Source organism: Nanorana parkeri, unplaced genomic scaffold (genome assembly GCF_000935625.1).
Source record: "Nanorana parkeri isolate BGI_ZX_2015 unplaced genomic scaffold, ASM93562v1 scaffold1205, whole genome shotgun sequence".
In the NCBI taxonomy this organism is placed as follows: domain Eukaryota; kingdom Metazoa; phylum Chordata; class Amphibia; order Anura; family Dicroglossidae; genus Nanorana; species Nanorana parkeri.
The window spans coordinates 2,515-11,060 of NW_017307473.1; positions in this window are offsets into that span (position 1 = coordinate 2,515).

Consider the following 8,546-nt stretch of genomic DNA (forward strand, 5'->3'; position numbering starts at 1 on the left):
CCCTCACATAAACACTACCGACGTTCCTTGCTGATCCACTTGCTGAATGCGGCAAGGGCTTGTATTCTGGCATTGTGGAAGCAAGCCACACGGCCATCTGTCGAAATGTGGGTCAGCCGAGTGGAGGAGATTAAGCTGATGGAAGATTTGACCTCCTCCTTAAACGGGACCCAGGCCAGATTCGTAACTACTTGGAGCGCGTGGTACCTGTTCAGGGACTCAGCTGACTTTGATACTATGTGCAGGCCCGGAGGATAGAGATGGAGCGAGTCCCGGCTGACCTCCTGTTGCCTTTTCAGGACAGGGATTGGAGTAGTCCATGCCGGATGTCCTGGAATTGACCACCACCTGGAATTTCCCCCTACCCCTCCTTGTGTGTTTATGTTTCTTACCCTTTTTCTACTCTATGTTATGTTGTTTTGTTTGTTTAATTAATGTGCGTCCTTTAGAATAGACCGACTTGGACCTGGCCCTCCACGGCAGTGGGCTGGACCCTGCGGTATGCCACGGAGCACTGTTGTCTCCCTGTTTTATAACCACAAAATGCCAGAGGGGATGGGATGGAGAGAGTCCAACCTGAATCGTATTGTTCTTGTTATACTCAATATTACTTTATATTCTCTGATCTGTCATTACATTAATCGTCAGGTTGTTTTTTGCCTTGGATCGAAGTGCGTCCATGTGGCCCAGATACTTTGTGTATATTCTCTGTATCCCGCCTCTTTGTTTATAAATAAAGAATTACAAAAAAAAATGTGCAGCATGCTAAATGACCATGTATGGTATATATCAGCCTTATATGCCATATGAAATTTGTGTTGTGATAACCTTAACATAAATAAAGATGGTAGACGTAACAATTAAAATGCAGAGAGCTCACCAGCGGAGTCCCAGAGGGTTATAAAATGTTAATGTTGTCAGTAAAAACACACATTCCCCTGCTCTAAAAACCTGTTGTCAAGAAGCCAGAACCAGAGTTCATGCTCAGCATTCTGCTCATGCACTTGGTGTTTCTCATAGAGCTTTGCCAGGTTCTGCGTTTCTGCATAGACTTGAGTGGTTCCTGCATTGCCGCATGCGCACGGCCGTGTGCCAATGTATAATTTAAACTTTTGGCGCCCTATGAGCTATTTAGGCTGTGATGTTTTGTCCTCCCGTGCTGTCTGATTGTCAGCTTACCCATGTTCCTGAAATCCCTGTATCCTGATTTGCGCATCTGATACTGACCTGGCTTGGCTTGACCTTCTGATGCCCTCCTATGTTCCTGAACCTCAGCTTGCTTCTGACCATTGCTTCTGTCTCATCACTGGTACTGCATTGCCCGTACGTTGATTACCTCAGCCTGTTCCTGACTACACGCCTGTTAATGACCTGGCTTGTCTTGACCTCAGCCTATTTGAAGATCCATCCTGAAGTATGTTTTCTCTGCACCTGAACCCTGCCTGGATCTACCTGCATTACAGAGACCACTGCCTGGCAGATTCTTCAGTTTTAACAGAGGCTGCCCTCATCACACCAGACTCCTCTAAGGAACCTGACACCTTTGCTCGCCTTTCAAATGTGCTTCCCTACTGCTAGGCAACAGGGGCTAACTGGCAAGAAGCTCCTCTGATTGGCCCACCTGCTGTTGTCACCTTTAAAAAGGTGTCTTCTATGCTGAAGAACAATTGCATGTCAGATTACAGGGTGTGTCTTTACTGTAGGGAAAAGAGCCATTTTCTGCATTTTTGCAGTTTGGTAAACTCCGGGACCTAGGTCGCTGTGAGGTGGCTACCTTGAGTCAGCTAAATACACCTCTCTCTGACTGTTGTATTGTGGTTCCTGCTACCATTGATTACCCTTTGGGGCAATTTCCTTGTTCAGCCTTCATTGACCTTCATTGACTCTTGGGCTGCAGGAATCTTTGTTCACAAAAGACTAGTTGACCAGTTGGCTATTCCTACCTCTGAGCTGGAAGCCCCTATACATCTCCTGTTCATTGATTAGCATCCTTTAAACCAGGAACAAGTTCACTGCATTTTTAGCCTTCCAGATTTGGTCCTCTATCTTGAAGAAGTCTCCTATCCTATCATCCATTCACCTAACTCACCACTAATCTGAAGAATTAATTGGCTAAGGAAAAATAACCCCTCCATTAACTGGCAACTGGGAGGGTTACCTTCTTGGTTTGCCTATTGTGACACCACCAGTATCTGTCCCTTACATCTAGGTGGCCTGTGAACCTGAGGGCCTGCCTTCCTGCTACACCACATTAAAAAAGTCTCTAGAGGAACCTCTGATGTTTTTCTTCCACAAGAGTTATAATTGTGCTACCAAACTGGCTCCTTTTTGCTCCATGGCAGAATGTTTCCTCTCTCTGAACCTAAGAATAAGGTAATGGAAGAATATATTCAGGAAAACCTGGAAAGGGACCAAACCTAGCTCAACCTATTTTTTTAACTGGAGCCGGAAGGAAGCTCTTTCCGATGCCACCCAATCAGCTGTTGCTGGGGACATCTGGGGTTGGGGACATCCCATTTGCAGCTGCAAATATGCAAAGGGGTGGGATGATGTGATGCATTTGACCTTACATAACCACATGGCTCTATTTAGTCAATAACACTAACCTAACATGACCATTCAGTCATATAAGGTCAATGATGTCACACAAGCATCCAACCCCTTTGCTTATGTGTAGCTGTGCGGTGGAGAATGCTATGGCATTCCCTGCCCTGCAGTGATAGCTCCAAATCACTTAAAGTGGACCTTTACACTCAAAAATCAAATTCAACCAATACAATTCTCTATGTATGATAATTAATAACAACAGGTGTAAAATGCTGTGATTTTTAAATACTTACACTTGCAGAGCATTCACTTCCTGCTTTGAAAGGGCAAAATGACTTCAGTTTGCCAAAGTAATGCACACTGGGATTGCCTTGTCATCAGCAAACTGTTGCTGGGAAATCTCATCTGTAATCTCACGAGATCTCAGGGAAAAGCCTTTTCCTCCCCTGAGATGATGTGCATGGTCACATATCTAGTCACATTTGCCAGAAATGCAAGAAGAAAAAGGAGAGCTAGTGATCTGCCCTTAGTAAAGATGGCCACTGTCAGAAGACTGGGGAAGAAAAGAGAAATAAGGTATGCAAAGAATACAAAGCCTGCAATTATCTAGAAGCAGAGTCAACGCTACCATACAGGCTGCACAAGCGGCCGGTGCAAGGCACTGATGGGGGAGGGCGGAAAAACACTGCCTCCCATACACAGGAGCAGCAGCATGGACGGGGCTCTGAGCTTCAGTCTTTTATAGTCTGAGCCCCGCCCCCACCTCCCTCTGCTGTGTGCTTTCTCCGCAACCTGCTTGGAGCCCACACTGTCCATGAAGCCGTCACCAGATCAGATATTAACATATGAATGGATGGCAGTATTTGCATATCAATACACCACAACCGATTCATATGTAAATATTGCGGCTAATTGATGCAAATCACCCCCCCCCCCCCCCTTTTAATAATGGCGGTCAGTGTGAATACTTTTGTTACATTGGAGGTCAGTGTAAATACTTCTGTTACATTGCTGGTCAGTGTGAATACCTTCGTTACATTGGGGTCAGTGTGAATATGTTCGTTACATTGATGGTCAATGTGAATAATTTTGTTACATTGGCGGTCAGTGTGAATACTTTTGTTACATTGGAGGTCAGTGTAAATACTTCTGTTACATTGCTGGTCAGTGTGAATACCTTCGTTACATTGGGGGTCAGTGTGAATATGTTCGTTACATTGATGGTCAATGTGAATAATTTTGTTACATTGGTGGTCAGTGTGAATACCTTCGTTACATTGGGGGTCAGTGTGAATATGTTCGTTACATTGATGGTCAGTGTGAATAATTTTGTTACATTGGTGGTCACTGTGAATACTTTTGTTACATTGGGGTCCGTGTGAATACATTTGTATTTCGTACAGTGGCATCAGTGTGAATACTTTTGTTACATTGACAGTCAGGGTAAATACTTCTGTTACATTGCTGGTCAGTGTGAATACTTTCATTACATTGGTGGTCAGTGTGAATATCTTTGTTACGTTGGCGGTCAGTGTGAATACTTTTGTTACATTTGTGGTCAGTGTGAATACCTTTTTTATATTGGTGGTCAGTGTGTATACCTTCATTACATTTGCGGTCAGTGTGAATAATTTAGTTACATTGGCTGTCAGTGTATATATCTTCATTACATTGGTGGTCAGTGAGAATACCTCCATTACATTGGCAGTCAGTGAGACTACCTCCATTGCACTGGTGGCCAGTGTATATACCCCCGTTACATTGCTGGTCAGTGTGAATACCTCCGTTACATTGACAGTCAGTGTGAATACCTCTGTTACATTGGTGGTCAGTGTGAATACCTCAGTTACATTGGCAGTCAGTGTGAATGCCTCCATTACATTGGCGGTCAGTGTGAATACCTCCATTACATTGGCAGTCAGTGAGAATACCTCCATTGCATTGGTGGTCAGTGTATATACCTCCTTTATATTGGTGGCCAGTGTGAATACCTCCGTTACATTGGCGGCCAGTGTTAGGCCTCTTAACTTTTTATTACACATAATTTTTGCCACCATCAACCCATCAGCAGCCACAATGGATGTCATCAGGACACATGATTTTTTATATATATTGTATATAAAATGGTGTTTTGCTTCAGCATACTGCTGTTTATCTATGTTACGCGGCCCTGAAGCATTTAAACATCACTTTAAGGTCACTTGTTATCTGCTGTTAGTTATGCTTTCTTTAGTGAAGATCTATGGGGGGGTGTCCTTGTAGTGGGGTGCTCCATGGTAATAGATGTGGGGTGTCAATGCCTGTGGCTTTACATATAGGGCTTCAGAAGATGATGGTCATTCTTTTCCCAAATTCTGGATATGTTTAGTGTGAGTTGTAACATGGACATCTTCATTATGCTTTCTGGAGTGGTACACTTTGGGGTGTCTTTGTATTGGGGTGCTCCACAGTAAACCATTTAGGGTGTCATTGCTAGTGGCTTTGCATATACAGCACTAGTAGCTGTGGGACTTCCTTTTTTCTGAATGCTTCTGAGATAATTGGTTTGACCTGTAACATGGATATCACAGATCCCCTATCAGTTTTGGAGTGCTGCTTTATAGGATGTCTTAACCTGCAAAGCGCATTTCCACTTTTGCAGTAAAATTTTAGAAAACCCCCTCTGTATGTTTGTTATGTGTTCCTAATCGCACAGCATATTGAAAAGTAATTTTTCAAGAAAGTAATATTTCATACCTTTTTAGATGTTTCTTTGATGAAGGCCTTTGTGGCTTCTCATTAACATGCAATGCTTTACACAAACGGTGTTCAGATCTAGTTTACAAATAATAATGAACTTTGCCAACACAGTACAGACAGGGTTAATTAGATTAAACATAACTTCACAGCCTCTTCCTTACATTACATTGGGGAAGCTAAGTAGGATTTTTAAGTTATGCTATGTGAATGGAAACATTTAACAAATATAAAGTAGGTGTTGTTCCAGTTTGACTGCAAAAGTGGATATACATTTGAATTCACTCACCAAGGAGCTCCAAGGACTCTGGTCCGTTTCATGAGCTGCTTCTTAAGAAGATCGGCTCACAAAAGTTACTCAATCAATCCCATGCCGCCATAGTGACTGTTTTAGGACTGCAGCTAACAATTATTTTCATAATCAATTAGTTGCCCGATCATTTTTTAAATGAAGTGAGTGGTTGCATTAAAACATCTCTCTCTCTCTCTCTCTTTTCCCCCGCTAACTAACCGATAATGATAATGGTTGTCAACCATTCTCATAATCGATTATTAAAGATTTAATCGATTAGTTGTTGCAGCCCTAGACTGCTTTTGTAGATTGATTAATGAATATGGTAATAAGTGTAGTAGGCTCCTTGCATGTGCTGAATGTGCAAAACAATCGTGAACCTGCATTCCCACAATTGTGACTCCTGGGAGAGCTATGGCCCATAGCGCCAGTAATTTAACCTCAGCTTTTCAAGATTACTATCTGACCCTATATAATATTCACCTACACTCAAGCGCTGGTTCCCATATTCCAGGAATTTATCAATTCCACTAAGCTCCCCTCACTGCCTCGCTCTGCTGATGATGCTCTATCACAGCGATGGTGAACCTATGGCAATAATTTTAGGGCCAATAATCACATTAAACTGATGAGCGTCAAAAGCTTTAAAAAATATTGCTATGGCCAATTTTGGGTATGTTTTTTTTTTGCGATTTTGCAGGCGCACAGAATTTTAAAGCTTGACATGTTTGGTGTCTATTAGCTATGCCCCCATCTTTTATATTTTACCAAAAACTTGGGTAATAATAAATGTTTCATAACATAATGTAGGGATGTTTCCCCCAAAATTTTTGGTACTTTTTTGTTATAGAGTAAAAAATAAAAACCCCATTGGTGATTAAATACCACCGAAAGAAAGCTCTATCTGTCCCCAAAAAATGATAAAATGTTTTGCCTAAGGCAGTGATGCTGAACGTTTTTTAAACCTCCAAAGTAAAACACCATACCAAACTTATTTTCATTGTTGGCACTTTGAGAAAAATACATTTATCTTGTGTTGCTGTTTGGGCACTCAGGTTCAAAAACATTAGCCATCATTGCTCTATCAGCCCCCTGCTCCTCCCTCACATCCAATATACTATATCTTCCCTGCCATCAGGTAAAAGCTTGGCCCTGATAAGTTTACTTTTTGTAAACATTTTAAAGATCTCTTCTTGCCTATTTTAGAGGGTGCCTCTAATGCTGTATGCAAGTTCATGAGGCCCACGTCACATTTATTTATAAAGATTAAATATTATCCCTATATGTGAGAACCCATGTTTTCCCACAGGACTACATTATACCTTATTTATCTTCTGGTCACATGGATCTCCTGCACCTATAGCTAAGTTACTGTCTATTGGCTGCTTCCAATCGCTTAATTTACTTAGACATTATAACATTACAGGAGGACATGGATAAAATAGGGGAGTGGGCATTAATGTGGCAGATGAGGTTTAATGTCAATTAATGCACAGTAATGCACTTTGGAATTAAACATAAACAAATGGGTTACACAATTATGGGTATGCCGCTAGGGATGTCAGAAATGGAGAAGGATTTGGGGGTCATTGTAGACCACAAACTGAAAGGTATTTTGCAGTGCCAGGCTGCTGTAAACAAAGCTAGCAGGGTCTTGTCCTGTATTAAAAAGGGGATCTATTGCAGGGACAAGTCTATAATTTTGCCACTTTATAGATCATTGGTTCGACCTCATCTGGAGTACGCGGTCCAGTTCTGGTCACCAGTACTAAGAAAAGATGTCCTTGAGTTGGAAAAAGTCCAGCGGAGGGCAACCAAACTAATTAGGGGTATGGAGGACCAGAGCTACGAGACAAGGCTACTAAATTTAAACATGTTCACATTGGAGGTGAGGAGATTAAGGGGGGATATGATCTCCATGTACAAAATGTTCAATGGTGGTAGCAACATTAGCGATAAACTGTTTAAAATTAACTCCATTACAAAAACTAGAGGCCACCACCTAAAATTGGTGGAAAAAAAATTCCAGCACAAGGGGCGAAGGGGGTACTTCACAGTAAGATCAGTTAGGGTCTGGAACTCACTGCCACAGACAGTGATTTCAGCAAAGAATGTGGAATTGTTCAAGAAACTTTTGGACGATTTCTAAGGGACCGTAATATACAGGGGTACAGGTACTCCTAGAATGAGATCCTAATAGGTTGGACTTGATGGACTAATGTCTTTATTCAACCTCAAATACTATGTAACTATGTACTTGCCAAGAGTTCACTACCTGCCTTGGATATTGTCTACAATATTTTCAATACAGAGATTCTAAGGCCACCTTAACAAACAAGGTAAGATCCACAAGGACCTTGCACCGCTTGAAACCTTGGGGTGGTTTACTAAGGACAAAAAGGCTGTTCATTTGCAAGGAAATGTTCACTTTGCTAGTGAGAATTTTCATTTTCCAGTAGCTTAGTGAATACCCAGTCATCTGCAAGAAAACCCCCCAAAACAAAACAGTATTTTTTTCTTGCACATAACTTGGTTTTTGAAGTCAGCAGAGCTTCACCTCATTCATTGAGCAGCAGTGTGCACACTGGGTGTCACCCCAAGCGCAACAGCAAAATCACAACAGCAGGTGCCGTGTTTTTAGTCACTGAGCCAGTGGAGAGATCACAATGAACCAGCTGTAACCGGCTCAGTGATACAGAGCACATCAGCACTTGCCACTTCCATTCCTCACATAACAGCCGCAGTCCTCAGTGCCTGAGAAGCTGCAAGGGAGCGTGACTGCAGCTTCCCAGGCATCCCATCCAATCAGGAAGCTGGGCGGGTGGTCACATGAACACCTGCCAGACTCCCTGCTTCATTACTGCACCCCTGCTGGAAGAGGTAAGGGACAGCTGAAGAGATGGGAATCTGGGATGCCTCAGCTCTGTGTATGTACAGTATGTAATTATATATATATATATATATATATATA